Raw genomic sequence first — 9,246 nt, 5'->3', positions numbered from 1 at the left:
GTTACCTGGTCATGAACTGTTCACTGGTTACACCACACAAAACTTCTGCTTCTCGGCATCTTGCTAACTCTCTTCTCCTCTAGCTCTTTCCCCAAACCTTCTCTCACACAGCAGTGCCAGTGTTATACCAAGAATGGGTTATTTCTTGCAGAGAACATTTAGCTCCTTTATTTCCTTTTCTCCTGCTAATCCCATGTGACTTATTATATTATTTTTTTAACAAAGGAATTTCCCTCTACAGGAATGATAATGCTGCTACTAATAAGCTTTTATTATGTCACTTCAGTTGTAATCAGAGAATCTTAGAAGTTATTTGGGGTAAGACCCTAAACTCAACAAATGAAATATCCCTAAAAAAGAAAAAAGAAAAAGACCACCTGATTTACTCCAAGGTCTTATAACTTAGTAGTGGCAGAGCTAGTAGAGACCAGACCAGACCAAACCAAACCAAACCAAACCAAACCAAACCAAACCAATCCAAAACAAAAACATGTTCTGATTCTGTCTGGTGTGTTTTCCATTACTAAATACAAACATTAAGACATGTTAATATTTACTAATATTAACCAGTCTAATAAAGTTTTAGCAAACAGGGTAAATAAAATATATTTTATATTATAGTGCTTCATTGATAGGTTGTAGTAGGGAGGGTTCAAATGTGGTCTTGTTCACCCTGCGACCCAACAGTTTGAAAAGTACCTAACTTGAAATAGTACGCATACTATACTTAAGGAAGGTTTATTTGCTGATCTGAGAGCAACAGCTGGAGGGGTGGGAGGTGGATGAAATTCTCCTTGGAGATGGAGACACTGGCGGACACCATTGTACCATTATTGCACTCTACATGTAACAGGTTAGCACAGGAAGATGAGCTCAGTCACCACACCCTTCCAAAGTAGAGGGCAGGAATCCTAGCACTTGCTGATGTTGGAGAATGCAGGCAGTTGGGACTTATTTAATCTGAAAAGAAATTGCACTAATTAATAACATGAAAGGATATGAAGATAAGTCTTACTGGAAAAGGTAAATATATAGTAAAGGTAGTGATTAATCACTTATGAAGCTACTAAGAAGGTTAAAAGAAAAAAGTAGTAAAATTAACTATAACTAAAATAATTAGTTAAGGGATACATAAAATAAAATGATATAAAAAGTGACATCAAAAACATAAAATGTGCTAGCGTGATAAAAATGTAAAATTTTAGAATTTAAATGTAACCTCAAATGTAAGTTGTTATAAGCTTAAAATAGTCTGTTATAAACATAGGATGATACATGTAAATCTCATAGGAACTACAAAGCAAAGAATTATAGTAAATACACAAAAGAAAATGAGAAAGGAATCTAAACATAAACTAAAGAGAAGAAAGGAACAGAGAGAAACCACACACACACACACACACACACACACACACACACACACACCAAAAAAGACAAAACAATGAATAAAATGGCAATAAGCAAACACTTATCAATAATTCTTATATAATCACTTGAAAAGTCCTCAAATTACTCTTTTAGTTTCATCCCTAGGTTTTGGTATTTAATATTTTCATTACAATTCTGTTTAATGTCTCTTTGATAGTTCTTCTCTGAAGTTTTTCTAGGCTTGCTTTAAGGACTATTAAGTGTCAATTTTTGCAAATGCTATATGTACTCTTGAGAAGAAGATATATTCTCCAGTTATTGGGTACAGTACTCAATATATACCCATTAAATCCAGTTCTTAACTGTGTTTTCTAATCTTCCCTATCTTTTTATGTATTCTTAACCAATCAAATATGAGAGGTAGTTTGAAATCTCTCACTATGGCAGAAAATTTCTGTATTTCTCCTTGAACTTGCGTAGATTTTTGCTTTCTATATTTTATATCCACATATTTAGAATTGTTATGTATTACTAGTAATTTGACTCTTTAAGCATTCCATAACTAACTAACCTCTATAGTCTTAATAATTTATCTTTTGTTTGACATAAACATAAGGACCCCGGGTAATTTTGTTTTGTTGTTATTAATAAAGTTTTGGACTTCTGTTTGTTTTGGGTTTTTTTGTTCTGGTTTACTCTTTCTTTTTTTTAACCTTTCAATGTCCTTAATTCAAGAATCTAATAAGTGGATTTTTTTTCTTACCCAATCTGATTAGGCTCTGCCTTTTAATTAATAAGTTTAGTCCTTTATATTCATTATAGTTATGAAAATATTTGGATTTATTCCAACCATTTTAAGCATACTGCCTTGTGCTTTTTGGTTATCCTGAATTTCTCATGCCCTTTTTTCTCTCCTTTTATGTGTTTAGATTGATTGAGCTTTGTTTTTTTCTTAGTCATTCTTCTCCGTCTGCTAATTTTAAAATTATAAGCTTTATCTTCAATCTTTCCGTGCTCACTCCTTAAATTTTATCATGCAAACTTTACAATGTCAAAAGTTAATCAAATATATACTCTCCTACTTGAATAGACAATTTTCCAAAAACATATGAAGGACCAACGTGTACATGGAAAGGCACCAACTTCACTAATCATAGAGGAAATGCACATTAAAAATACAATGAGATATAGCCACTATGGAAAAGGCATAGCCTTTTGGTATAGCCACTATGAAAAAGAGTATGGAAACTCCTTTAAAAATTAAAAATAGAACTACTATATGATCCAATAATTGTGCTTCTAGGTATATATTCAAAGGAATTGAAATGACTATCAAAAAGAAGTACCTGTACACCATCTTCATTGCAGGATTATTCACTATAGCCAAGACATAGAAATAACCTAAGTTGTAGATGGATAAATGAATAAAGAAAATGTAATATTGGTATATATACTTATTCACTCTTGGATTATTTTTAGCCACAAACACACACAAAAAAGGAATTCTGCCATTTTAATGGATGGACCTTGAGAGCATTATGCTGAGTGAAATAAGTCAGAGAAAAGAAAAATATTGTATCATTTCACTTACATGTGAACTCTAAAGAGAGACAAACTCTGGGTGCCTGGGTGGCTCAGTTGGTTAAGCGTCCTACTTCAGCTCAGGTTGTGATCTCATGGTTTGTGAGTTCAAGCCCCGCGTCAGTCTCTGTGCTGACAGCTCAGAGCCTGGAGCCTGCTTCAGATTCTGTGTCTCCCTCTCTTTGTGCCCTCTCCTGCTTGTGCTCTGTCTCTGTCTCTCTCTCTCCAAAAAATAAATAAACATTAAAAAATAATAAATAAATAAATAGCCAAATTCATAGTAACAGAGTAGAATGGTAGTCACCAGGAGCTAGCAGAAAAGAGGAAATGTTCATGAAGGGCACAAACTTCCAGTTATAAGATACATAAGTTCTGGGGATCTAACATATACTATGGATTATAGTTAACAACACTACATTATAAACTTGAAAGTTGCTAAGAGAGTAAAATTTAAATATTCACAGCACACACAAAAAACTTATGTGAGGAAATGGAAGTGTTAACTACCTTCACTGTGATAATCATTTTGAAAAATATACATATATCAAATCATCGCACTGTATGCCTTAAACTTACATAATGTTGTTGTCTTTATACCTCAGTAAAGTTGGAGGGAAAAACTCTACCTCCTCCTGAGAAATACAAAAACCTTAATTTCAATCTCTTCTCTCTGTGTAAACAGGGAGGGATAGAGAGAGATGGAAAGGGTGAGAATCCCAAGTAGGCTCTGCACTGTCAGTGTGTATGTAACCTGACTCAAGGCTCAAACTCACGAACCATGAGACTATGACCTGAGCTGAGACCAAGAGTCAGATGCTTAATCAACTGAGTCACCCAGGCACCCCAGATGTAGTTTTATTAGGATTAGAATTTTAGGTAGTTATTTACACCTCTCATTTTGAAGATTTTGACTAATTTTTTACTGTCCTCTGGCCCATTATTGCTGATGAGAATTCTAATGTTAATAATTTTCTGTATTTTGTAGATGACTTTATCTTTTCTTTCTGTATTCTTTTATGATCTTCTAAGATCTTCTTTTTTGTTTTTACTACAACCTATAAATGAAGTTCTATAATAAAATATATTTTATTTACCCTGTTTGTTACTCCTATATTCATGGAAGAATAGCTTTTATCATTTTGGAAAACTTTTAGACACTATCTTTTCAAGTATTGCCGCCCTGTCCCCCATCCTTTCTATTACTTCATTTGAACTTTGATTAGACATATGTTAGAACTTTTCATTTTATCCTCCATGATTGCATACCTCTTTTCTATATTTTTCCTTTCTTTGTTCTGTGTGGGTACAATATCAGAAACATTCCTCAAGTTAATGAATTCTTTTAATTTATATATAACATGTTAGAAATATACACTGAGCTCTAATTTCAATTACTCTATTTCTAGGTTCTATTTGCTAATTTTCAAATCATTCTAGTCATTGTTGATTGCTTTTTGTTCTTAACTCATTGGGGGACTCCATTTTTTTATTTCCTCAAAGATTTCATATTTCATTTTATGTCTTTGAGCAATCTAATAGCTAAAGTAACTGGTGGTCTAAATCTGTTGTTTACTTTTGCTAATTCTTATTAGCTATGGCTTGCTGTCTGGAGTGATTGTAATTTTAATTTTGAGCTTATATTTACACCATGAGAATTCAGAGGGGCCTGCAGGGATTGTTGTTTTCCAGGAATGATTTATGGGTGCTTCTACAAGGTGCCAGGAGGCCGTCAGAAGAACACATGCCAGTATCCATGACATCTTCACTCACTCTTAGATCCCATTGTCACTTTAAGTTGAAAACACAGTTGCAAATCAGAAACTAAAATACTCAGTCACTGACAATTATTAAAGCCTTTTCACTTAATGTCCAATCTGGTCTTCTCTAGTTACCTGAGAAGGAAAGTTGGATCTGTGCATTGTCCCTCTTCTCCTCCACCCCCACACTAGGCATCCTTCTCTTGCAGTTTGCCAACTTCAGTCTTTGATCTCCCTGGATTAGGACCCAGGGGGAAGGGATTAGGGAAATGGAATCATGCAGCAGCAGAGCCATTTTTGTGCTGGATGTGTGGCTGGCTGCTTCTTCCTCTCATAGGCATTTTCATGGGTGCTTGAAAGATTCCCCCCTTGGATTTTTCCAAAAGCAACTCCCGGCACATGAATCTTTCTTCCCAACTCAACTGGCTGCTTCCCCCTCAGTCCTGGGTCTTCTGACAAGTTTGTCTTGCACAGACTCTCACAGTTGGAGTTCATTTTTTCCTCCGCCCAGTCCTCTGGAGCAGACCTTAAAATGGCTTCCAGCCAGCTCCCACACAGACTGCATCTGGGCCATGAAGGAGCATCTTATGACCCTCCAGGGAAGCACAGTCACTGACCCCATGCAGCAGATCCTCTTTGCTCCACCCTTCCGGCCAGTGTCTCTGTGCCTCCCCATTTCTTACCTGGTAAATATGGGTTGAATATAAAACACTGTTGCATTGCATTAGGCTATCTCTCTCTAGCAAGGCTTTGCTTGGCTTGTGGCAGAAGATAAAATACATGAAAGCAATCTGCCTATATCCTGGCAAGAACTGGGCCCTTTTGAACCTATGCTGGATATTCTGTGAAGGCTGCCCTCTGGCTGTTTGCCCTTACTCCCATGGCTTAATCTTTGGGGGTCTCAACTGACAGTCCAAAGTGTTTACAGGACTCCTCCTTTTTGGTGGTCTGAACTGAAAGTTATGTCCACCCAGCCCCAGGAGCATACCAGCATCTTTGCTCTGCTTTTAAGCCTCTTAGCAGCTGCTTTTGTTTGGTTTCTTGGCCTTTCATTTTTCACATGTACAGCTTGGAAATCAGGAAATGCCTTGAAGAGAAATTGCCTGCAGACTCAACTCTCTTTGGTTTCCTTTACTCTGTGTTCATGGCCCATCAAGTCCTGGCAATCTTATACTCTAAACTCCGTGTGTGTGTGTGTGTGTGTGTGTGTGTGTGTGTGTGTGTGTGGCAAGCTATGAGCTCTCACTTTCTGTCTGGGTTCCGTACCCATGACAGGACCTGAATCAGCAAATGCTCCAAGGGAACAAAACAACTGTAAAGAAAAGACTCACTTCAATGCATTTCTCTCCTGTCTAGCATCTTGATCCTTTGAATCCTGGCAACCTTGATTGCTCTTTGATGCTTTCAGACTATTTTACATTTATTTTATTTGGCTTTCACAGTTCTTCAGCATGAGGTTTATTCTGATATAAACTACTTCATAGCCAGAAATGGAAATCCCCTTCAAGATTTTCTTCCCCAAGAAATGGACCAGGTGGTATATTTTCTCATTTAATAGAACTATCTGTTGGCTTTAAATGTGGAAGGTAATTTGATGCAGAACAAAATTCTTGGTTGACAAATGCCTTTTCCTCAAAATTCTGTAGTTGCTGGCCCATACTCCTTTTGCACTTAATGTTTTAGAGGAAAACGCTTATGTGACATGGATTTTTGTTCTGTTGTAACAGGTGTTAAAATTAATTAAATTAATATTTTGGGCAAGACACCAAAAAGAATGATAGCTACAAAGCAAAGTCTACATAGATTTTCTGAGTAGGTGGTTGAGAAGGGATGTCTCACAATTTGAACAGAGGGATGGGAAGTTGGGCTGATTTGGGAGGAAGACCTTCCTGGACACCTTTGGAATGCTGTGAGTCTCAGACCCACACTGGTTCTCTCACTGCAAGTGTTTGAGGGATGGGGGCTGGGGGCAACTCAGTGGACCACTCAGAAACCTTGAGATGCTTCCCACCATAAGGTTAGGAGACCTTTTTCACATAGGCTTCTAGAAATGCTCATATATTCACGACGTCTAAAAATTAATAAATATATGGTCTCACCTAAATCAAACATGCACAGCAAAAATGTTTTAAGGAAACAGACCAAAAGAATTATAATGTACTCGGGAGCTGGGTGATTTTTATTTTTGTCTTTGTATTGTCCCTTGTTTTCCAAAAATTTACAAACATACCTACTTTATATAATCAGAAATTGGTTTCTTAGTACCTAGATGCAAAAATTTTAACATACACTATGTATGTTATATACATATGTATTCTTAACGTACAACTAGGCAAAAAACTTGAATAGCACCCCCACCACCACCATCACAAAACAAAACAAAAAACAGTGCTTTTCTCTGGGTAGTGATTTTCCTCTATCAGTATTTTCAAACTGTTATATAATGAGGGGAGGCGGGGCTTTAAGAAAATACCAGTTCCAGATGCATGATAGGCCCATCTGTGCGTCCAGCGGTCTGAGTGGCACAGCACAGTGTTCTCCCCCACCTCACACACAAAGTTGGACACAGTCAGTCTTAGTCCTGTCTCTTTACTGGGCCGCGTGTTGGGCTCTTTTCCCTACCCTCAGAAGCTCTAGTACTCACTCCACCCTTCCTCCTCGGGACCCTGTGCTGGTTATGGTCAGTCCCACTTAACAGGCCCTTGGTACATATCCTCCAACGTTTTCATTAAACGGTTTCACCCTTTGTAAGGTACAACCCCCCCCCCCCCCCCCCAGGTAATCTCCCCACCTAGGGCATCCACGGGACTCCTCTCAAGAGCCTTCTCTAGGTTGAACTCAGGTGGGGCTCTCCACTAAAGCCATTAAATAGAACAGGTGCCTCCAGTCTGCCTTTCACCGCTTGCACCACGCCTGGCCCCATTCCATGGAAGCCCCAGCCCCAGCTTTCCTTAGAAAAATCAAACAAGGCCAAAAGAGACAGAGAGCGCCCCGGTGTGATCAACAATGGCCCTCCCCCAGGGTCAGTAATTAGCGCAGTCGGGGGAGGGGCTGCCAGCGCACAGTTGGGTCCTTAATGGCTCCAGCCCCAGAGGCTGCCTTCAGATTGACAGCCGAGTGAATCTCCATGAAAAATTCATCAGCCTTTGCAGGTCCGAGGCCTAGATCCCGGCGGAGCGCACGACCCAGTCAGGAGCACGGGGGTCATTAAAGCAGCCGCCGCCGCAGAGGGGAGGCAGATCACTGAGCTCGCAGGTAGAGGGGTGAGCACGCAGGGAGGGACCCCCGAGCCCGCAGATGGACGCTTAAGGGCCTCGGGAGCCGGCTCAGGCCTCGTGGGAGCCAGGAGCCCAGCTTAGGCCTTGACCTCCATGGCCGCCGCGCCCACCTGCCCAGAAGCGCACACGCCTCCTGGGACGCTCAGGCGACCTGGCCCTGGGGGCTTAGAGCCTTGGTAATTCTCCAAAATACCCACGGGAAGCACGCCCTCGGCTCCCCGGACCCCTCGAGTGTGTGATTAGGCCCTCCCGGGTGACTGGGTCCCCCGACAGGGACCTCCTCCCTTGCCACAAGCTCCTACGGCCACTGCGCGCTGCCTCTGGGGTGCAGGGTGCCCGGAGCCCAGAGGTGCTTCAGCCCAGGAGCTGGGGCGGTGAGGGAGGGTGGCGGGCCGGCGTTGGAAAAATGCAACAGTGCCGCAGGTTTCTGGAGGTCTCTGCAGCCCCTGCCATCTGGGCACTGCGCACACAGACGCTGCGTGGGTCCCCGGAGCTCGCCACCTCCGCGGAGCGCTGCCAGCCACGCCGCTGCAGCTTCAGGAAAGCTCCACGTCGGGGACTGCGGGAAGGAACGCCGGGCCAGGCTGGCCTGCTCCCCAAAGTCTCTGCATTTTGAAGTCATTTTCCTAAAATCAAACTTTAAATAGCCACCAATGACTTGCCTACGGGCCACGGCATACTGTGAGGGGCTATACTCCGACCTCGTTGTGATGCGCAGCATTTTTCTGCTGTTTTGCTTTTGAGTCAAATGCAGTGATTGGGAAGTTTTAGATTCAGGTCAGGTTTTCCCTGGACCTCCGGGCCAGGGAAATGCTAGATTTTAGAGCAACACCGCCATCTGGTGGTTATGGTCAACAGGTGCGGGCCTGTGTGGGGAGACCAGAGGAGTGATGTAATGGTCCACATTTGTCCCTTGGAGAGGCCTCTGCAGCAGGCTCTGCGTCGCCAGGCGTTTTATGCTTCCGTTTTTCTTGTAAATGAGCCAAGGGGTCTCTCCACAGGGCCAGTGTTATACGTTGTAACTGAATTTTCCCTCCTCGTCTATAATCTCTTCTAGAACTCTCAGAATTGAAATTGAAGGGGACATGAAGATTAAAATTCAGCTTCCAGGATCCACAGCCATGAAGCCAGGTGCTTGTGACCTTTCCCATGTCCGGCCAAGCCAGGATGTGAAGCCATGGCTCCTGACTCCATACCTGGAAATGTTTCACTTTCAGTGCTCTCTTGACCACAACTAGCTCTTTCATCCCTCGGTCTTGAAG

The sequence above is a fragment of the Hyaena hyaena genome, unplaced genomic scaffold (assembly GCF_003009895.1).
Source record: "Hyaena hyaena isolate Hyena2069 unplaced genomic scaffold, ASM300989v1 scaffold_1397, whole genome shotgun sequence".
NCBI lineage: Eukaryota > Metazoa > Chordata > Mammalia > Carnivora > Hyaenidae > Hyaena > Hyaena hyaena.
Note: the sequence above shows the minus strand (reverse complement) of the source record.